This window comes from Pinus tabuliformis, chromosome 2_1, assembly GCF_031772625.1.
Source record: "Pinus tabuliformis cultivar Carrire ecotype Pingquan chromosome 2_1, CPIR1, whole genome shotgun sequence".
NCBI classification, from domain to species: Eukaryota; Viridiplantae; Streptophyta; class Pinopsida; order Pinales; family Pinaceae; genus Pinus; species Pinus tabuliformis.
This window is the reverse complement of record NC_142299.1, coordinates 269,798,581-269,822,719: the sequence shown is the minus strand read 5'-3', so window position 1 is coordinate 269,822,719 and position 24,139 is coordinate 269,798,581.

Below are 24,139 nucleotides of genomic sequence, written 5' to 3'. Positions count from 1 at the left end.
CCAAAGTATACATTCCTGGAAGTTCACCCATTCCCAGACATAGTAAATTTTTGTCATGCCTGTTACGTTCCAAGCCATAGGGCTATTGAGGCACCAAACCATGAGATATTATTCACCATTACTACTGAATCCATCAACCAGATGCTACAAATCCACCCTAGTCCTAATCTGACTCCTTTGTCCATTGGAAACCTGTTGGACCTATACATCACACTGGACCCAATCAAAATCAAACAAATATTCCAGAATTTCATCATTGAGGAAAGACATACTCCTAAAGACATTCCACCCTATGCTGCCACTATTTTTTCAAAGACTGGCAGGAGAATAATCACCATGCTCTCATGCATCCTAGGATACACATCAGATGAGCATGTGGATGAGGTCATCATAGCCTTCTTATCCATTTTCACTCTGGGCAAGCCTCCTGCTATTATGTATGATTATGCCCAATTCATTGTAGACAAAATGCATGAACAGTTCACTAGACTTCCAACTGAAAGAGTTTTCAAATACTCTTCAATGTTGTTTCATATGTTCCTGTATTACCAGATAGATAAGTTCCCTTTGAGGATCCAGAAATTGGACACCAAGGGAAAGGAGAGATCAGTCATCTACTGGACACCCTTAGTCCACAAGTTTTCCACCTCATTCACCTACAAAGACTTCATAGACTCTTTTGTATACCTAGTCATGAACATGCTGACTTCTAAGGCTCAGCCTAGAATCAGCCCAGAGATTAAGAGAGTACTGCAATTGGCCAACAACAGCAAGGTGCGAGATTGGTACTTGTACCGAAACCACACTGAGATCAGGATTTATGGCTATGAGTTAGGCCCCTACAAGTTGCCCAAATACCTCCCTATGAGGATATTTTCTCTTGAGTACTTCAGGCAAATCATCAGCTCTGATGAGATCAACTTCCTAGCCTATAGGAAGAAAACCCAGTTCAAAGTAAAGAACCAAATGGGCCTATTTATTTGCAACAATAGAGAAGTTGTACAAGAGGCCGATAGGTTACTTCAACTAATGAAATTCAAAAACAGTTTCATCTGGCACTATGACCCTCATGGGGTCATAAACAAGCTCAGACTCAAGGTCAAGTAGGGAGCATACATCCACCACCCAAGGCCTGAAATTGAGTAGTTTGCTAACCAGGATGAGTGGATGGAGAACACTTTCATTGACATGGACAACACTGTTGTGGATATAGATAATACACATTAATTTGGAAAGACAATTTGATCACAAATCTTTCTTGGAGGTTCCAGAAAAAGGAGGGCCAATGAACATTCCTCCTGTCATACAGACTCCACTAAATGAGGAAAAGAATCCTAAGAGGAGCTGGGATGAGGCATCTAGCTCTGCCATGGAGACTACTGATGAGCTGATTGAGCCAAGCAAGAGGCCCAAGTTGAATCCTGTCTTTGAATAGGAGGATAACATTGCAGCAGAAGAAATAATTGACATTGAGGCAATGGGACAGAAAGGTAAAGAAGTAGCTGCATCAGAGGAAACACAACAACCCTCAACATCCAACACACAGTTGATAGATAGACAACCAAGTATGGAGATCTCTTCCTATGTCAGGCTAGCTGACAAGGAAAAAGACATCAAAGGAAAATTTAAAGAGATAAATATGAGGAATGAGAGACTGAAGGTAGAGACATATGTCCCATATCTCAAACTCACACCGCCAAACCAGATTAGGCTAATGTCAGCCTTTGACATCAAAGAAGGAAAAATGCAGGTCTCATTCTTGTAGCCCACTGTAAAACAACCAAAGACCTCAGCAGACTACAAGAAGAAAAATTTTGAGGTATTTTCCAGGGATGTTCATCCCATTGATCAGCTAGAACTTTACAATGAGGCTGGAGAAATGATCTACTCCACCCTCACAGCAAAGGCCATGACTGCTTACAAGATGCAAGATTCATTAGACAATATAACAGCTCAATTCAAGTTGGAGAGAGCCTCTTCACAGGCTAAAGACACCAGGATAAAGTCCTTGGAGGACTTGGTTATTGAACTGGGCCATGACCCAAGTGATGTTAAGGCCACAAAGAAACTGATCAAAAAGAAGAATGAGGACATAGCAGCCCTCAAGAAACAACTCAAGTTGTCTCATTTGTAGCATCCATAGACAAAATAAGTCCTAGAAAGCCAGACCAATCATGAGGAAATGATGGACTTGGTGTTACAACTGAATGACCAGTTAAAGGAGATGGAGAAGGAGTTGGATAGCTTGATCTAGCTCAAACAAGCTAGCATTGATAATGCTCCTGCAACTGTCATTTCAACAGTGAGCACAATTGTACCTTCTACTTTGGCAGCAGCATTGGCTCCCACTACTCCAATGGCCAATGCACCATCAACATCTGCACATACTACATCAGCAACAGGATCAACAGCAACAACCTCCACAACTGATGAAGCAAACAGGTTGGTCAAAGCAATGGAAGAAATGTCCATTTAGACCAATGAGATGAACAAACTGAAGGAGAAAGTCAACAGCCTTGAGACAGATTGCAAACTTGCCGAGATCATGCATAAAGAAGAACAACAAAAGGCTACAAGGATGAATGAAAGGATAAAAAGCCTGGAGAAAGAATTGACATTGACTGAACCTATAAAAAAAGAAACTGTGGGCCAATATCATTGACTCTGTCAATGATATTTGGCCATCCATCCAAGTCATTTTTGAGCAGTTTGACTTAATAAAGCAGGCTACAAAAGCCATTGAAAGGGTTAAAGTAGAACTTGGAGATATGCTAGAGGAAGCAACAAGAATCATCCACTTCCTCAACTCCAAGAATAAGTATGAATTGCAATAACTAGAGATACCTGACACAACAAGTATGATTTTGGAAGTCAAAAAAGTCCTCACCAAGAGGAATTTGATGTTGAATTTAGAAGATAAGTGTCAAAACATGCAACTAGCCGTTGACAGGTTCGTGGCTAAGTTCGAACTTTTAAAGGAAAAGGGATTACCTAATCCCTTAGTTATAAATGACAAGTTAATGACACAGGCAGATTACAACAAGAAGATCAGGGAAGTGGCCAAAGAATAGGTAATCACTTCGTCCATGAAGGGCATGCCAACAGGCAAAGTGTTGTACCAAACTTTTGAAAACTTGTTTTACCTCTAACATGAGGTAAAACACCTATTTATTAATAAGCCCACTTTTGCCAAATATACAGAGGCAGATGAGATATACAGAAAAATGCTCAATATCCAATTACCAGATGAAGAAATATGGGAAAAATTCAATGATTTACTGTAGTAAAAGGACAGTAAATTATAAATCTATAGTAAAAAGTGAAACAACAAGGTAAAAGGATATTGACAGGTCAGCAGGGTTAAAGTGTATCAGATGAAAGAGTATCAGGTGAAAGGTTAAAGTAAAACAGAACATCCAGTGTGAAGACCAAATAACCAAGCAACATAAAGGGAAAAAGATCAAAGACCAAAGCCAACAGAACCTTAATAACAGGGACAACAAGCAGCAGTTCAATAGCTGTCTTTATCTTCTTGCAAGAAGATATTTCTTTTTTCCTAGATTAGTTCTGAAAGCAGTTTCAGATGTTTGGTAATTCCTTTTGTATAAATACTTCAAAATTCGAAGTGTTAGGGTGGATGATTTTACATTTGTAGAGTCGTTTTGACCTTAAACCTAAGGGTGATTGTACCATTTTCAAATCAACAGACTGGAGCAAGTAATAAAAACATTTCACTACAGAATTCATGAGATGAGCCATTTGTAGTGAAGTATCTTCTTTGTGTGATTTTGTTGCCTTCTTATGTGTTTCACAATCTTAAATGTGTTCTAAATTTGAATGAATTAACGGGAAATATCACTCAAAATTTGTTTAAGTACACTCTATTTTGCACAGTTGGTCATTTACATGTTTTCCTCTGATACCCAGATTTGAGAACCCTTAATTGCTCTCCCATCCCGGTTGACTTCTTTCATTCCTTCTAGAGTCTGGCCTAGTGAACCCTTAATTTCTCCCTGGATATGATTTGAAACCATCCCACCATTTAGCCTTTGAGATCTGCAGTAACTCATCTATCTTGCCCTGTAGACAATGTTTTTAGAACTGAATCCAGTCTTGTTTGTCTGACATCCGACTCCATAGCCCAATGGTAGAAGCAAACCTCTTTTCATCTAAGTAAAGTGATCCCACCACCCAAAATTTCAAACCAAAACACAAGTGCAAGCAATAACTAGCCTAAAATCATATTAACTAAAACAAAGTTAAATTATAAAGAGAGAGCCCTCTCTAAGCATTAGGAAGGCTAGGTCTTGGTCTCCAAAACTAGTTTGTGGTTACCTTTGACTTTTCTTTCTTCACTAACTTCAAAAGAAATATCAGAGTGATAACAGGATGCACCTGAGTCAATCAACCATGCCTCATGATCTACATGTGTACTTGAAGAAGCCAAGTACACATCCCCACCTTCATCTGAGGTGGTTTTCGCCTCTACAAAAGGAGTATTGTCAAATCCCTTTCCTTTGTGAGGAGCTTTAGATTTACAATCCCTTTTGTAGTGCCCTTCCTTTCTGCATTTCCAACAAACCACCTTTACAAGTTTTCTTGGAGATTTAGAACTTCCTCTAGATTTAGATCTCCCACTCGATGACTTATTTTTGTTTCTGTTCTGGGACTGTCCTCGTACAAATAAGGCATCACCATTCTAGATCTTCATATTTTTCCGTCTCATCCCCTCCGTCAATAAGGATGAAACTATTTCATCAAACTGCAAGGCAGTTGCATTGCTACCTATTACAATAATGAGACTATCCTGCGAATCTGGTAGAGAACACAACAAACTAATGCACTTATATTCATCTGAAATTTTAATATCAACAAACAATAACAGACTTACCACAGTATTAAACGCATTCATATGCTCTGTCACTGAGTCTCCATCTTTCATTCTCAGGTTATACAACTTTTTCCATAGGAACATTTTATTCACCAGAGACTTAGATTGGGACAAAAGTCCCTAACTTGTCCCACAAAGCCTTAGCCGTAGCTTCCCCTGATACATTTAGCAATATTGAATCTAAGACACACAATCGTAATGTGCACTTTGCCTTCCGATCCAACTTCTTCCATTTTTCATCTAACACTCCTGTTGGTTTAGTACCAAGAGCTCTCGCGATCCACTGATCTTTATCTACCAACAGATCCTCCATCTTGAGTTTCCATAACTCAAAACTCTCACCATTAAATTTCTCGATCTTTATCTTTCCATTGCTCACTATCTTCTTTCAGCACCAGAATCGATCCCATAGATCTCCCACTGAATAGGGTCTACAACAGGCCCAACCGAAACCCCTCAGCAACAAAAGCATCCCCTTGAAGCCAAAACCGCTTCGATACCAAATGTAGGTTTTAACCCCATACAGAAAGTACCTGCATACGAGTTCTAAAACACAGAAAATAAACAATGCAAGAGCATGTTGAGGGCCCCGAAATCGGGTCGACAACAAGGGGGATACCCACCCGGTCCGGAACCTGGTTGGCGGCTCCTTGCCCATTTGGAGTAGCGGGTCCGACTGGGGGTAATGGGACTAGTTTCCCAATGTGAGGGGTGTGCGTGTGTGTGTAGAGTTTGATGGTATTGATCTAAGGTATTCTAAGCTAATTTTGATTCTAACTTCTAAACTAACTTTATGCTATTGTAATCTAATGGAAAAACAATACATCTAACCTACGCTAACCCGGGGTGTTTTCTTCTATTATGCGATCTAAAAAGATTTCGAACAATAGATGGTAATAAAGATCATTCAGCTATTATAAGAATATAAATCAATGAAGATAAACCATTCTGCATAAAAAGTTAGGCAAAACAGTTGTGAACAACATATCACATAATTAGTTATTCATATGTCAAGCATAAATAAATGACTCCACCGTACAGAAGTGCCAAATGGTAATACACACATTCATACATTAACATATAAAGAACTCAGCTGTATATCACTTTAGGGATATAAGCAGAAATTAGTCAAGAGATAAAAGTACCATTTATGATTGATTTCACTAATAAACTTCAAGCAATAACGATTTATTTCTACTTGTTCTAATATCTGCTAAGAGTACAGAAGTGCAACATCAGTAACAGACATTAAAATGCAAACATAAATAAATCTCGATCCATCCATTCATCAAAAACCTCCTCCGAGGGTGCAGAAGTGCATGTTCTGAGGACAAGCTTTTTGACAGATTTCCGGACCCTTCTCCAAATGCCGTGAGAAGGGTTAAATACTACTAACTAATTAATTTTAATTACACAAATTTAGGGAACGGCTTCAAATGACCGCCCTTTTACTAAAAGCAAATTTATTTCTAAAAATTTAATCTAATTTCTGACCATTTCTGTATCTGCTCCTTAGTGCTGCAAACAGTGCAACGTTTGCCTGGGAAGAGTCGACTGGCTGCCTTCTTCTGACGCTTGAGTGATAAAAGTAGAAATAATAAGAGCTGGCACCTCCTTCTGACAGACTAGAAGATATTTTCGAAAACCTTTCTCTAGCTGGGTGTATTCGCTGCGTGTATACTTAGTACTACCCAGGTTCCTTTCGAACTGATTTTGCTGTTGCTATTTCGGTTCCCGATCGTGCGAATGACTCAATGAGTTAGGAGTCGCACTGTATGGACAATTCCCTGTATCGAGAATTGATTTCGTTCTTTGTTCCAGGGTTTTCTGGAGCGTCCTCCTTCTTTTGCATTTTTCTTTCTGCTTTACCCAGTCTGAGCTTCAGGATCTTTTGCAAACACGCTGCTTTTGTGCGCTTTTGACTCTGAGTCTTGGATAGTCTATTTTTATCAGTGCCTGTTGAGTGATACTCTGGAATCCGTGGTCCTACTGCATGCGGCATCCATTTGCGGAGGCATCTTCTCTCTGTTACCTTATTGGCACTTTCCCCTTTTCTTTAGATGTTTCATGCATATAGATTTATATCAGTTGCATGTCTTGCAGTTTACGCAAAGAAGAAGGGAAATGATGAAAAGATTGACATGAAAGCATTAAATTCTAATGAATGCGTAGTTCTGACAATTCATCATGACTTGACTCTTCGAAAAATGCGATGTAATCATTTCTGGGTACTTAAGCATGCGGTCATTAATTTTCCTTAAGGCGCGCGCTCAATTTTGGGTCTATCGTCTATGTCGGAGAATTCTTGCGATGAGTCTTTTCTGCGATTGGTATCGCAGTATCGAGGGCTGCGACGTCATTAAGTGTTATCGCAGATCGCTGATATCATAGATTTCATTCATTTGCTTATGCTGCCTCATGCGACACTTGCGATGTGCGATGTCGCATATCGGCGGTCGGCGGTTCCTTAAGATTTTCTTTTTAAGAGTGCTTTGAATGTATGCGACGCGATGAACTTCGCGTCGCTTCTTCGCAGATTGTCTTTTGCGCTTAGGAAACGATTCACTCTCTCCTCGCGATGCGATCAAGCCTTGGGGAGTCTAAAATACAAAAACTTTAACAAAAATATTTTTTGGATTTTTTGTTCAGGGTCCCCCCTTTGCTTGGTGTTATTGCTAATATCAAACAAAGAGGGGGGGTTGTTGGTGACCACAACAATGGCGATTCACTGTGAAGAACCAGTTATCTCTGCTTTTCTATTGCATTTTCACTTCCAAAACAAAAAAAATTTCGTATGTCTAAATTTTGTTATGGGCAGATAGAGTATTACCCCTTATCCTGTCAATGATATTTCGTCACAACCTTTTTATTCCGATTGTCTGCTTCCTCTGGGTTAGTTCTTGCATTCACACCAGACATTACTCGGTCCTTTTTTAAAGATAAAATAAGGTCTTCTCTGCGTACTGGCTTTCTAAAATATGCTCATTTGTCGTAGGTAGAGCCTCTACTGCCCGCAAGCATCCATAGCCTCAACAGGGTTACCATGTTATCCAGCAATGATCCTTTTTCCTGCTTGAGGTTATTTACAACATTTCAGAGAAAAATCATTTTGACACTTTTTTTTTTTTTTAATTCTCTAAAGAAAAATGTTTTGGTTTGGTGGCCAAATTATGACACACTCAGTCACTTGATTTACACTTTTGCTGAACAAGCTGGCTCGTGATGAGACCCCTTGTCTTTTGATTGCAACAATCTTGAGTCGTTGGCCTGTTTTGATAGGCAGTATTGGCAAAGTCAGCAAGTTATAATATCTGTGATCATGATAAGCCAGCTCGTGATGAGACCTCTTATTCTTTAAGATATAATGTTTTCTCGGATTGTTTCCCTGGATGTTGCGATTTCCCTCAGCAGGGAGGAAGTCATTGTTTTTCCTTAAGAAAGCTCTGGACGACAATAATAGAGTTTGAAAACAACAACTTTACAGAGAATACTTATTTTATTATTGATGATACCTTTCATTGCGTTGGCATAAAACAATATTTTACCAAAAGTTGCTTTCATCCAAGATTTTCGAAGTTGAAACTAACATCATATTCAGGCTAAAGTTAACTCTATTTATCAATAATAAAAGTCAGATTTTTCGAAAAGTTTTGCTATTTATACAAGTGAAATCAAAATCTGATAGAGAATTGGTATGCTCCTTCATGAATACTATTTATGATCATTCACAACCCGCCTTATTTATAATAAAAGAAAAATAAAAATAAAACTAAAACTATCCTACAAAAATAGAAGAATGATCTTCTATGGAAAATACATTTTGAGAATTTGTCCATTCACAGGCAGAGAATCTCTCCTGCCTGTTAAATCCTGCAACACAAAATTCGATGGGCCTATGACCTCTACAATCTGAAAAGGACCAAGCCATAGCTTCTGGAATTTCGTATGTTTGCCCTTTTCTTCATGAGCCTTATCCCATTTTAGAACTAAATCTCCCATCTGAAAGTTTTTTCTGGTCATTATGTTTGAGTCGAAAGAGGATTTTATTAGCGCCTGGTGGTGAGCACGGGTTTTCTTAGCCTGTTCTCGTCGTTCTTCTAGTTTGATTATTTCCATTTGTCTTAATTGTAAGGAGGAAGTAGGTACTTCATCGATATATTGTACTAAGGACAAAGAGGGAATGACTAAGTGAGTAGGAAGAACTGCTTCTCTCCCGTAAACTAAATTAAAGGGAGAAGTGCCGATAGAAGCTTTCTTTGTAATTCTATCTGCCCATAAGGCGTTTACTAGCGCTTTGTGCCAATTCTTTTGGTTTTGGTCGACTGTCTTTTTAATAATCCTGATTAGGTTCTTGTTTGTCGATTCAGCCAACCCATTACCTTGCGGATAGTAGTTGGCAGAATACTTCAGTTTGAACCCTCTTTTGAGCGCAAACTCAGTCATGGTATTTCCAGAAAAATATGATGCATTATCAAATATTAAGGCCGTTGGCAATCCAAACCTAGTGATGATAAACTGATCTATGAATTCAATAACGTTTTCAGAATTAGCTGTCTTGAGAGGAACTACCTCTACCCATTTGGTAAAATAGTCAGTTGGCGTGAGGATATACCTATGCTGTTTAGAAGAGTGAGGAACGATCTCACCTATTATGTCCAGGCCCCATTGACTGAAAGGTTGCTCGACGTTAACCGGCTGTAGTGGCATGGATGACTTCTTTTGTTTCCCTGCAGCAGTCTAGCAGACTTGGCATTTCCTTACATAATTGTATGAGTCTTTGAACAGCGTGGGCCAGTAATATCCTGCACGTAAGATTTTATGTGTGGTGGCTTCTCCAACATAGTGTCCACCTGCTGGTCCATCGTGGAGTTCCTGCAAAACCTTTTCGGCTTCAGTTTTCTCAAGACATCTAAGAAGCACAGAATCATAATTTCTTTTAAACATGACATCATTTATGAGCTGGTATTGTTTAGCTTTCAATCTCAGGGCTCTCTTCTTGGTGTGATCCAGGTGAAATGGAGCATACCCGTTCTTAAGAAAATAAATGGTGTCAGCATATAATGATTCTGCGTCGTTTAGGCTTACCTCATACGTGTGTACCTCTTCAGACGAGTTCTCAGGAATTTGCGATGCTCCAGCTAACATCTTGCAGAAGCCTTGACCTCTGACGATGTGTGACGGCTTGATCTCAAGGTCGTATTCTTGTAAGGCGGTGATCCAATTCGCTCTGTTTTCGCCCACATCCTTCTGTATCAGGAGGTTTCTTACCACTAGAAACGGTACTATGACTTTGGTATGGGCCTTTAGCAAGAAAGGTCTGAAATATTTGATTGCTTTGAAAACGGCATATGCCTGTTTCTCTACGTCTGAATATTTGAGTTCAGCACCTTGTAAGTTCGAGCTAAAAAATGCGATTGGAGCTTCTACCTTTTCTTGATTCGCTTGAGTTAAAATCGCAACATAAGATTTCTCTGAGGCAAACGTGTATAAGATAAAAGGTTTTGAAAAATTTGGGGTTGCTAAAGATGGAGCGTTGATGATGGCTTGTTTGATCAAGTTGAATGCTTCATGCTCGTCTAGACCCCATTTAAAGTTTGAATTATTTTTTATCATTTTTTGTAAAGGAGAAATAATACGTGAAAAATCTGGGACAAGCCTTTTCACAAAATTGATCTGTCCCAGGAAAGATTGCATGGTCTTTTTGTTATGGGGCATGGATATTTCGGAAATTTCTTTGATTCTGTCAGGTTCAATGTGAATACCAGATTTTGACACTATGAATCCTAGCAATTTCCCTTCACTTAATGTGAAAAAAGATTTCTTCGGGTTAAGCGAGATCCCATACCTTAAACATCTTTGAAAGATTTGTTTCAAATCTTTGAGATGGTCGCTTCGGTTCTTGGAGTACACTGTTATATCGTCCAGGTAAATCACTACCGATTTATTGACTAAACCTTTAAATGCAATGTCCATGGCTCTCTGAAAGGTAGCGCCGGCATTGATCAGACCGAATGGCATCTTCCGATACGCGTAGGTACCCCATTTAGTTCGGAAGGTGGTTTTTAACTGATCATCGGGGTGCACCAGCACTTGATTGTATCTTGAAAATCCATCCAGAAAAGACATTAACTCTGAGCCTGCTACTGCCTGTAATATCTGCTCCATAGGCGGGAGGGGAAAATTGTCTTTCTGACAGGCTTTGTCGAGATTCCGGAAGTCGATACAGATTCTAATATCTCCGTTTTTCTTCCTAACAGGTACCATATTGGATACCCATTTGGAATGTTTGACCGGGAAGATTATTCTGGCTCTCAACAACTTATTCAGCTCAGTCTTTATTTGATTTTCCAAGTTGGGGTGGATTTTTCTGAGCTTCTGTTGGACAGGTTTCTCGTTGTCAATCATAGGGATAGTGTGTTGAATGATAGAAGTGTTGTAGGTCTTCAGATCATCGTAATTCCAGGAAAAAACGTTTTTGTACTGTCTCAGAAGGCGGATATATGCTGATTTTTCTTCAGGGGCTAGGCCCTGGCCTAGATTAACGTTTTGTGGCTTCTCATCGGTTCCTAGGTTCACTGATTCGTAGTTCAGAGTTGAACTATAGAGCTTGGCATTAGCTGACCTTTTGAACCGACTATTCAAATCATATAAGTCTTCTAATTTGACCACTGATTTGGGTATAGCATTATCAGTGCTACTTTGTTGTATTTGGTGATCATGACAGTCTTCGTCAATTATCTGGTTTGAGTAGGATCCTTCAGAGGTGAGGAAACTTACGATGTCTGGATCGTCGTTGAATACTCTCCAGTTGGTGATGTTGTCAGGGATGGATGGTCTAAAGATTAATTCTATCGAGAATCTATCTGGACTAAAATCTTCGGAGGGAATAAGTCTAGAGGCTACGTTAGCTAGCAGGTCTGCGCTTGCATTTTGGAGTCTCGGGATTGACGAAATATTGAATCCTATGAAATGTGCAGTCAGATCTTGTACTAAAGATTGATAGTGCTTCAAATGACTTGACAGGCAGTGTATGGTGTTACGTACCTGTTTGACGACAATCTCAAAATCTCCAAAGACTTGAAGATACTTAACGTTCAATCTGATTGCTTTGTATAGGCCTTGAACCAAGGCCTCGTATTCCGCTGTATTGTTTGTACAATCGAACTCAAGTCTGCATGTAAGCATGGTTTTATTTCCATCTGGGCTAATCAGAACGCATCCTGCTCCTGCTCCCTCGTTGGACTTAGAGCCATCAAAATATAATTTTCAAAATAAAGATGTATTTACAGGGTTATCTAAAAAACTAACACGTTTTGAATCATCAGTTTGGGAAAAGTTTTTTACTTGGGACAAAACTGAATTTTCCAAATAAGGTGATATATGAGCATTGAAATTTCTGAGGGAAGAATCTACCGAGTAGTTGCCTATGATGCTGCTGTTGTATGCTATTGCTTCATTCTCCCCTTCCAATTCCGTCACTATGTATTTTTGGTGCAACTCTCGTTCAACCTTTATTTGATTAGGTTTACCGTTGTAGGGCAACCACATGTGCGACCAGTCGGTTGAAAAGTATCCGTGGAGTTTTTCAGACCAGTCCCTGCTAAGAATCAAACCATAGAATTTAGGGATATCAGCCACTAGAATGTCGATAACCTGGCATACTTTAGGGTTAGACGATAGTCTTATGGTCACTTGATTAAGTTCACCTATCACTTCGACTTGCGATCGATCAAGTTGAACTATGCGCACTGCGGATTTTCGCGGTTGAACATTCAGTTTGGCACATATTGACCTGGGTAAAATATTGGTTGAAGCACCAGAATCAACCAAGCAGTTGTGCACGTTTCTATTGAAAATTTCATAAGTGAGGAGAAAAGGAGGAGTATGAGATCTAGATCTTCCTCCAATCAAAGCGATGTCATTTGGATCAATCTTACTGATCGTTTTGATTGGGGGTCTTCCCACATTGTGGGAGGCTACAGCCGTAGGTAAAGGTGTAGTAGGCACGGCATGCAATTCTTTCATCATTATTTTCTGTTGATGTTTCAATTTGCTCAACTCGTACAGAGTGATATTAGCCCTAGTCTTTTTTATGTCATCGATGATGTTATACTCCATTTCATCCGACACTATCAGTGTTCTTGATGGAGGTGATTGATCTGATTGGACTCGGCTAATTTGGGTCGCTTTGGCAGTTGTCTTCTTTGTTGCGACCTTTTCTTTTGCTGCAGGGCTTGCGCCCTTCTGTTTAGGGGTAGTTTGGGGAGGATCAAGTTGATTTTTGCTTCGTGTGCTAACCGGAAATGCTTCTTGATCTTCTTCTTGTGGGAGGATGAAATCCCACATTCCTTGCAGTTCCGCCACTTCTTCATCGTCGGTCTGTGTTTCGATGGTATTCTCTTCTTCTTCTTCTTCAGATTCAACGTTTGAGACAGCATTGGGTGGCTTCGTCTCCATGGGAGGATTTCTTTTAAAAGTCCTGAAAGGCTTTTTTGAAGACGTTTCTACTACTTGTTTTCTTATGTCAATCATCTCATTAGACATGGCCTTTAATACCTTTTGTAATCCTTCCATATCGAAAGGATCTTTCGTTTGCTTCTTCTTGGTGTCTTCTTTGAAAGAGATTTTCTTAGATTTACGCTCTTCGATTGCAGATCTCTTATCTAGGGCTACTACGCGTTTCTCAACTGCTAACGCCTCAGTTAAGTTTTCAACTAAGGTTGTCTTGCTTTCCCTATCTACGAAGATGGCCAAGTTTGATGGTAAGGCCATGATGTACCATTCACATCTTACTTCCTCGCTGGGTTGAGAAGCAACAGGGATCTTGTTGAGGATCTTTTTGAACCGTAAGTTAAAATCTTGAATGGGTTCCCTAGCCTCAGCTTTAAGATTGGATAAATCGTTGATCAGTGTCGCTGTTGATCTATTATCACCGAATTTGGTAAGAAATTGACTTTGAAAAATGTCCCAGCTCGTGATAGATCCGGAGGGCAACAAAAAGTACCATGACCCGACTGTTCCTTTCATTGTATAGGGAAAAAGCCGGACAACAGCATCTTCGTTGGTAACTCCGTTGAGATTAACAGAAAGTATGAAATTATTGATATGTTCTTCAGCTAGCATGTCTATTTCTGGATTGAATTTGGGTAGCCATTTCTCAGGATGGGCCGGTATTGGACTCAGGGGTGGAGGCATTAAAACCGCCCCAGGATTGTTCCATGGAGACTGGGCCATCGTTGAGCCGCTAGTTAATAGAAGTGCAGAAGATGATCTCTGATGCTGAGAAGATGGAGATCTTATGATCTTCGATGATTGCGGGGGAAGGGTTGTGGAAGATGGATGAGTGATTTGAGGTGAAGATGTGGGTGGCTGACTTCGCGGTGAGGGAGTTGAAATGGACGAAGTAGATGAAAGAGTCTCTCTGTCAGACTCTGGAAGTGCTTTCCTTGCTCTTTTCCTAGTGGGGAGAGGAATTTCAGTTGGCTGGATGCCAAACTTTTCACTCTTCAATCTGGTCAGGGGATGAGCAGGGTTGTACTGCGAAGTCACGCTGCCTTTAGATTTGTCAGACCTCTGAGTAAAAAATAGAGAATCACTGGAGTTTACGAATCAAAGTTTGAATTTCAGGGGGATCAATGATAAGTTGGTCTGATGTATTAGGGTGTATAGCAGCGGTGAATGTCCGAGCGACTTCTAGTTCCGAGTTTAATCGTACCGGAGAAGTCGGGGAAGTTGGTGAGGGTGATTTGCTCTCAGAATGGTATTTAGATTTTGATTTATGCGCCATTCATAGCTCGTGCCCTCCTTCTAGTGCCAGAAATGTTGAGGGCCCCGAAATCGGGTCGACAACAAGGGGGATACCCACCCGGTCCGGAACCTGGTTGGCGGCTCCTTGCCCGTTTGGAGTAGCGGGTCCGACTGGGGGTAATGGGACCAGTTTCCCAATGTGAGGGGTGTGCGTGTGTGTGTAGAGTTTGATGGTATTGATCTAAGGTATTCTAAGCTAATTTTGATTCTAACTTCTAAACTAACTTTATGCTATTGTAATCTAATGGAAAAACAATACATCTAATCTACGCTAACCCAGGGTGTTTTCTTCTATTATGCGATCTAAAAAGATTTCGAACAATAGCTGGTAATAAAGATCATTCAGCTATTATAAGAATATAAATCAATGAAGATAAACCATTCTGCATAATAAGTTAGGCAAAACAGTTGTGAACAGCATATCGCATAATTAGTTATTCATATGTCAAGCATAAATAAATGACTCCACCGTACAGAAGTGCCAAATGGTAATACACACAATCATTCATTAACATATAAAGAACTCAGCTGTATATCACTTTAGGGATATAAGCAGAAATTAGTCAAGAGATAAAAGTACCATTTATGACTGATTTCACTAATAAACTTCAAGCAATAACGATTTATTTCTACTTGTTCTAATATCTGCTAAGAGTACATAAGTGAAACATCAGTAACAGACATTAAAATGCAAACATAAATAAATCTCGATCCATCCATTCATCAAAAAACTCCTCCGAGTGTGCAGAAGTGCATGTTCTGAGGACAAGTTTTTTGACAGATTTCCGGACCCTTCTCCAAATGCCATGAGAAGGGTTAAATACTACTAACTAATCAATTTTAATTACACAAATTTAGGGAACGGCTTCAAATGACCGCCCTTTTACTAAAAGCAAATTTATTTCTAAAAATTTAATCTAATTTCTGACCGTTTCTGTATCTGCTCCTTAGTGCTGCAAACCGTGCAACATTTGCCTGGGAAGAGTCGGCTGGCTGCCTTCTTCTGACGCTTGAGTGATAAAAGTAGAAATAATAAGGGCTGGCACCTCCTTCTGACAGACTAGAAGATATTTTCGAAAACCTTTCTCTAGCTGGGTGTATTCGCTGCGTGTATACTTAGTACTACCCAGGTTCCTTTCGAATTGATTTTGCTGTTGCTATTTCGGTTCCCGATCGTGCGAATGACTCAATGAGTTAGGAGTCGCACTGTATGGACAATTCCCTGTATCGAGAATTGCTTCCGTTCTTTGTTCCAGGATTTTCTGGAGCGTCCTCCTTCTTTTGTGTTTTTCTTTCTGCTTTACCCAGTCTGAGCTTCAGGATCTTTTGCAAACACGCTGCTTTTGTGTGCTTTTGACTCTGAGTCTTGGATAGTCTATTTTCATCAGTGCTTGTTGAGTGATACTCTGGAATCCATGGTCCTGCTGCATGCGGCATCCATTTGCGGAGGCATCTTCTCTCTGTTACCTTATTGGCGCTTTCCCCTTTTCTTTAGATGTTTCCTGCATATAGATTTATATCAGTTGCATGTCTTGCAGTTTACGCAAAGAAGAAGGGAAATGACGAAAAGATTGACATGAAAGCATTAAATTCTAATGAATGCATAATTCTGACAATTCATCATGACTTGACTCTTCAAAAAATGCGATGCAATCATTTCTGGATACTTAAGCATGCGGTCATTAATTTTCCTTAAGGCGCACACTCAATTTTGGGTCTACCGTGTATGTCGGAGAAATCTTGCGATGAGTCTTTTCTGCGATTGGTATCGCAGTATCGAGGGCTGCGACGTCATTAAGTGTTATCGCAGATCTCTGATATCGCAGATTTCATTCATTTTCTTATGCTGCCTCATGCGACGCTTGCGATGTGCGATGTCGCATATCGGCGGTCGGCGGTTCCTTAAAATTTTCTTTTTAAGAGTGCTTTGAATGTATGCGACGCGATGAACTTCGTGTCGCTTCTTCGCAGGTTGTATTTTGCGCTTAGGAAACGCTTCACTCTCTCCTCGCGATGCGATCAAGCCTTGGGGAGTCTAAAATACAAAAACTTTAACAAAAATATTTTTTGGATTTTTTGTTCAGGGTCCCCCCTTTGCTTGGTGTTATTGCTAATATCAAACAAAGAGGGGGGGTTGTTGGTGACCACAGCAGAGCATAACACATAAAACACATATACACAGATATTTTCCCCTGGATCCCAAAACTAGGACTACCAGCTTGATTTTTCATTATATTCCTTTCAATGTTATAATACATAACTATACATGCCGAAACATCCAATACCATGGACTGAAAACCATCGTGTCCAAAACCATGGACCGAAAACCATTGGGTCCAAAACCATGTGCGAAAACCATGCACAAAACCATAGGTAGGTCCTCCCAACCTAATATAGGGCCCAAAAAAAAGATTCTCGAGGCGCTGTCCTGGACCCTGTAGAGGGGGGCTACCCGCCCCCCTCAAACCCCCTGTGACCCCCCCACTGTGTAACAAAGGGAGGGCTCCGCCCCCCTCTAACCCCCCAGTTAACTACATAGGCTAGTCGTGGAAAGAATATAACACAACCCAGCACTAATTGTAGGATGTTGTCATCCTTTTCCTTTATCAGCAGTTGTATTTCTGAGTCTTTATCAACATTTTTTGTAGCATATGCTCCTACAAACAATGATAGCCTTGTTAAATCATCCACAGGGTTAGTTTGTGGATATTTCCAAATAATACCTAATGGTATATTTCTCAGTACTAATGCTTGGGACTGTTCAGTTCTTTTCCTCTTCCTCTATCTTCTCATGACAACATTGTGCTTTGGACTGTAAAATACATCTAGGGGAGCTATTTCTTCTATTCTGAGCACAACTTTGGATGTAGGGTGAGCTGGAATGACTTCCAAGTCATTAATATTGACATCTTTATCTGAAGACCCAAGAGTGAGTGGGACCTTCTTGGTAATCTCAGGAGTCTTAAGAGTTTGTTTTAGAGATGAGGTATGTGCTTCCTGTGATGATGTATTAATAATTTTATCAAATTTCTCCCATACGTTCTCTAGAATGCTTGTAGATGGTGACTCCTCGGTATTTTGTGTCAATGATGTGCTTTCCTTATTTCCCTGATTGACTTCGGGATCCTTTGAAACATGGGTTGAAACATATTCCTACTGTGGAACTGATTGTGAAATCCCTAATATATCAAGGGGGAGATTCTCTAACCTTGTACTTCTATAATCTTTGAACTTGATTAACTCTTCAAGGTTCAGACGAGATTTGGTTAACATTTCCACTTGTTGATAGTCTCTGGTTGTTTCAAACAGGTCATCGAAATCATGAGGCTCATGCTGAAATTGCTTAACTTTGACCTGAGCTGTGAAATTTTGGGCTACCTTGGCTGGATCATATTGCCTGGGGTGAATAGTGGGAAATTTCATATAGAGTATATTCTCAATTTCAAGCGTTCCATGCTTGAAATTCTCAAGTAAAAACTCCACAGCGAATAGGAAAAGATGACTAGATAGAATTTTCGGCTTCCTTAAGGGATTTGGTTAAGCCATTGCCCACGGTTTGATAGGAAACTTCTCGGGCTAGAATCTTGTCAAGTACATAGAGAGGGAGGACATGAGGGGCAGCTAGGCTTCCATAAATCCTAACATATGTGAAAAATTCCTCTCCAACCCATTTACATATAGCTGTAAGGTCATCGTTGTCTTCTCTAGAAAATCTAGGAGGTCTTTCATAAAAAATGACTTGGTATAAAGGTAACATCATTTCATGGGAGATTTTATAAAATTTGGGCTGGTAATTGGACTCCCAAAGGAATTTATGGTAAATATGGATCTGAGTAGGGTCTCAAAGGGTCTATTTCCATCCCATAGATCAAAAGTCATAGGTGAAAAATACTGTGTCCATAATATAACCACTCATGTAGAAAGGGGGCACGATCCTGGTAGTAATATCGTGCTTGCCTCAGTAGGCTAGGATCTATGAGACTAGATTGTTAGATAGGATGTTGGCCCAATCCATAATATAGGCTTTAAAGGTAGCCTCCATTAGGGGAACCCATTCTATCAGGAACTTCTGTGTATTAGGTTTTCCAAACAGTCTACACATGATAGAAACAATGTGACAATGAGGACTAACAAGGGAGGCTAGATAACACATTCCCCTGTATTCATGTTTGTGTTTGTTCAGCTCACACCTCCACTACCTTATCGGGTCTGACCAAACTTAATTTTATGTAGAAAACTTCTAATTAAACTGCACATTATAGATTTTCTACGGCTCTGGTAGATGATACATCCTTCTTAAATATTTAGCTTTAAATTACCCAATTAGTATCAATGTTCTAAGGGTTATGAAGGTTCTACCCGCGATGTTCACATCATAAATAACCATTTGACCAACTCATTATATGGCATAATGTGTGGCCAAGTTGCAATTCGATGGAGATAGAATTGGCGACATCTACCCAGGTTGTTTATGAAGTTGACGTAGATTCATCTAGCACTGTGACTTGCCTCGTAAATACTCTAGATTCTTATTCTTCAAACAGTTTGTATATTTCTTCCCAAGAAGAACACCCAGAGTCTATAGTGGATGTTGCATCAGAGAATAATGGAGGAATCTCAGTAACCTATGCAGTAAGTGGAGTCGGCTATGGTGGTAATGTTGGTTTCTTGTTATTCTTAGCGACTCTCAACATTTCGCACGAGTTATGTTTATCAAGACTAGCCTGCAATAGAGAGAATGCCGAACATAAGGAGAGAACACTTAGAGTTAGAAACTTAATCTGAGAATGACGAAATAAAATGAAAATAGGCAATTAACGCAAAATATCAAAACAGTAAATGCGATCAATCAAACCATTTACGTTACCGAGAACCATCAATACCATTACAACTAATCATAAATGAACAACATGATTTCACATGCTTTTTGTACAAGTTAGTGCTCTGGTGGCTTATTTCACATCGCAAGTTTCAGTGGCATGCATATTATCTAATTCGCGAAATCTTCCTGTTGCTGACATGCGATGGACTAACCATTCAGATATGCGGAAAAATGCTTGTAGCGGGAAATCTTTTCTTCAATGTCATCAAAGTATGTCCTTAGGTCAGACAACTGATTCATTAGTGAATTACTTGCTTGACACAAATTATTGACTATTGTCAATTTCTAGCAGAAAATAACTTGTTGCTGAGCAAGGAGAGTGTTAAGTTCCCCTGTTTCTTTCTTGAAATATTCAATCTTAGGATTATCTTTTAACTGATCAATCCTAGGTTGGAGTTGTTGTAATTGGTCATTCTTGGTTTTGATGTCAGCTTCATGCTAAAGTTTCATCTCATCAAAGATTTCCTACAACTAGGTTACCTGTCATCTTGCATCAATACTCTGTTTTGCATCGAGTAATGCATGTTCTAATTGTAGGATCTTTTCATCCTTTTCCTTAATCAACATTTGTATTTATGAGTCTTTATCAACATTGGTTGTAGCATATTCTCCTATGAACTGCAATAGCCTTGTTAGATCATCTGCAGCGTCAATTTGTGGATCTTTCCAAACGATATATAATGGTATATTTCGTGGTAATAACGCTTGGGACTGTTCAGTTCTTTTCCTCTTCCTCCATCTATTCATGAAAAACTTGTTCTTTGGACTATAAAATACATCTAGGGGAGGTATTTCTTCTATTCTGAGCACAACTTTAGATGTAGGGTGAGATGGAATGACTTCCAAGCCATCAGTATTGACTACTTTATCTGAAGACCCAATAGTGAGTGGGACCTTCTTTGTAATCTCAGGAGTCTTAAGAGTTTGTTTTAGAGATGAGGTATGTGCTTCCTGTGATGATGTATTAATAATTTTATCATATTTTTCCCATACCTTCTTTGGATTGCTTGTAGATGGTGACTCCTTAGTCTGTTGTGTCAATGTTACACTTTCCTTATTTCCCTAATTGACTTCAGGATCCTTTGAAACCTGGGTTGAAACTTCTTCCTATTGTGGAAGTAATTACGAAATCCCTAATATATCAAGGGGGGGATTCTCTAACCTTGTTCTCCTGTACTATTTGACCTTGATTAACTCTTCAAGGTTCAGACGAGCTATGGTTAACATTTCTACCTGTTGATAGTCTCAGGCTCTTTGAGACAAGTCCTCGAAATCATCAAGCTTGTGCTGAAATTGCTTAACTTTTACCTGAACTGTGAAATTCTGGGCTACCTTGGCTGGATCATACTGCCTGGGGCGAATAGTGGGAAATTTCATACAGAGTATATTCTCAATTTCAACCATTTCATTCTTGAAATTCTCTAAAGCAAAACTCCACAATAAATAGGAAGATATGGTTAGATAGATGTTTTGGCTTCCTTAAGGGATTTGGTTAAGCCATTTCCCACAATTTGATAGGCACATTCTCGTGCTAAACGCTTGTGAGGTACATAGAGAGGGAGGGCATGAGGGCTATCTAGGCTTCCATAAATCCTAACATAGGTGAAATATTCCTCTCCAAATCATTTACCTATAGATGTAAGGTCATCGGTGGCTTATCTAGAAAATCTAGGAGGTCTTTCATAAAAAATGAATTGGTATAAAGGTAACATCTTTCCATGGGAGATTTTATAAAAATGGGGCTGGTAATTGGACTCCCAGAGGATTTTATGGTAAATATGGATCCGGGTAGGGTCTTCAAGGGTCTATTTCCATCCCATAGATGGAAAATCATAGGAGAAACACATTGTGTCCATAATATAAGCACTCATGTAGAAAGGGGGCATGGTCCTAGTAGTAATATTGTGCTTGCTTCGGTAGGCTAGAATCTAGGAGACTAGATTGTTGGATAAGATGGTGGCCCAATCCATAATATAGCTTCAGAGGTAGCCTCCATTAGGGGAAACCATTCTATCGTGAACTTTTGTGTATTAGGTTTTCCAAACAATTTACACACGGTAACAACAATGTGACAATGAGGACCAGCAAGTGAGGCTAGAGAATACAATCCCCTATCTTCATGTTTTTGTTTGTTTGACTCGCACCTCCACTACCTTATTGGGTCCGACTGAACTTCATTTTCTGAAGAAAAATTCTAAATAAACTATGCATTATAGATTTTTTGTGGCTCTAGAAGATGATACATCCTTCTTAAATCTTTAGCTTTAAATGACACAATTAGCATATGTGTCCTAAGGGTTATCAAGTTTCTATCTGCGATGTTCACATCATTAATAACCCATTTGATGAAATCAGTATATGGCATAATGTTTGGCCAAGCTGCAATTCGATGGAGATGGTAATTGGCAACCTCTGCCCAAGTGGATCCTGAAGTTGAGATAGATTCATCTAGCACTGTGACTTGCCTCGTAACTACTTTGGATTCTCATTCTTCAAATAGTATGTATATTTCTTCCCAAGAAGAACACCTGGAATCTATAGTGCATGTCACATCAGAGAACAATGGAGGCATCTCAGTAACCTCTGTAGTAGGTGGAGTCGGTTGTGGTGGCATTGTTGGTTTCTTGTTCTTCTTAGTAGCTCTCAACATTTTGCATGAGTTTTGTTCATCGAGACTAACCTGCAACAGAGAGAATGCATAAAATAAGGAGCAAACACTTAGAGTTAGAAACTTAAGGTGAGAATGGTGAAATAGCATGAAAATAGGAAATTAACACAAAATATTGAAACACTAAATGCGATCAATCAAATCATTTACATTACCGAGAACCATCAATACAGAACTAATCATCAATGAAGAACGTGATTTCACATGATTTTTTTACAAGTGAGTGATCTGCTAGCTTATTTCACATAGTAAGTTTCAGTGGCATGCATATTATCTAATTCAAGAAATCTTCCTCCTTTTGACATGCGGTGGACTAACCATTTATATATGCGGCAAAAGACTTGGAGCAGGAATTATTACATCAAAAAGTCCCTTGGCAAGACTCGTCTTGAGTTTTGCGATGCGATCTGAGTATTGTGATGGAGTACTTCTCGCAATATTGGAGAAAGGTTTATTAGGAGGTTGGAGTAGTGGTAACAATATGAAACGCCGATATAACTTTGCGATAATTCTTTTTGTGATAGTGACGTGGCTTAATGGCAGGATCGAAAATGATATTTACATGCGCAAAGGGCTTTCTTCATTTCATGCTATATTGAGGTTTATCGTTAATTCATTAATTTCGGGTCAACCTCATCATGTTTTCACTTAGAATGGTGTTTTCACCCTTTGCGATCAGCGCTATGCGATATGTGCAAGGCCTATACAACTTTTTCCTAAGTCATTTTTAATGCCAACAGATTTAAGCTTTAGGTTCAGATGGCTTGTTATTTTGGTTTTTTTTGGGACTTTTGTTTTATTTAATTATTAAAAGACTCTATACTAAAATTTTTAAAGGGTCCCCATTATTGGCTAAGTTAATTTAACTAATCATAATGGGGGGTTGTTGAATGACACAACAATTGCCGATTCACTAGAAGAACCAGTTATCTCTAAGAAATATAATGAAATTTAAGCTTAATCAGAAGAAAAACGATAATTAAGAAAGAAAAATTATTTTGAAATGTTAGGATAAATAAGATTACTTTGAATAAAAAATCATTTCATTGTAACTTTCTTGCAACATTTTATAGATGAAAATATTCACTATCTGCATCAGTCATTAATCAATTGTAAAGATAAAACAAGGGGATATTGAAGCTTAGCTTTTAAGATGAAGTTTCTTTGTCACAGGTAGAGCCACTGCTACTAGCAGGCATCCATAGCCTCAAGAGGGTTACCTTTTAACCGATAATGAACCAGGATCCCATCCACTTTAGTTCTAATCTTTAGAGGCAATATTTGTTTTTTCTTTTTTCCTTTTTGAAGATCTTTTTAAAAGCCACTGTCCTAGTTTGGTAGCCAGATAATGAAAATTCCATTCACAGGTTGTAATAAAGTTGAACAAGTTAGCTCGTGATGAGACTCCTTGTCTTACAATTATATAACCATAAGCCATTATCCTAGTTTGGCAACTAGTAGTGAAAATTTCAACCTATTATTTTCCCATGATCATCATAAGTAGGCTCTTCATGAGACCTCTTATCTTTTAAATTTATTGTATTTTTGAATTACACTCTAAAAATATATGACTATTCGATAGGGATGTTCATTCAATCCTTAAGAGTATCAGATGACAATTGAATTTTAAGGTGTTGAAACTCCAAAGAGTCTTTACTTTTTTTTTTAAAGAAAACCTTACCTGACTGATAACTAGATCAAAGATTTTATAAGTGTCTTTAGGTCGAAAGAGGCCTCAACTTCACTGGAAAAAGATTTTAGAGTTTAAAAATAATTACCAAATTCTTCAAGTTCGTAATTATTTCCTAAAATTTTAGTACTTTTAGGTGTGAAAAATCATAAAATGATTAGAGATAATGATAAAAATCCATTTGTATGTTACTTAACATTA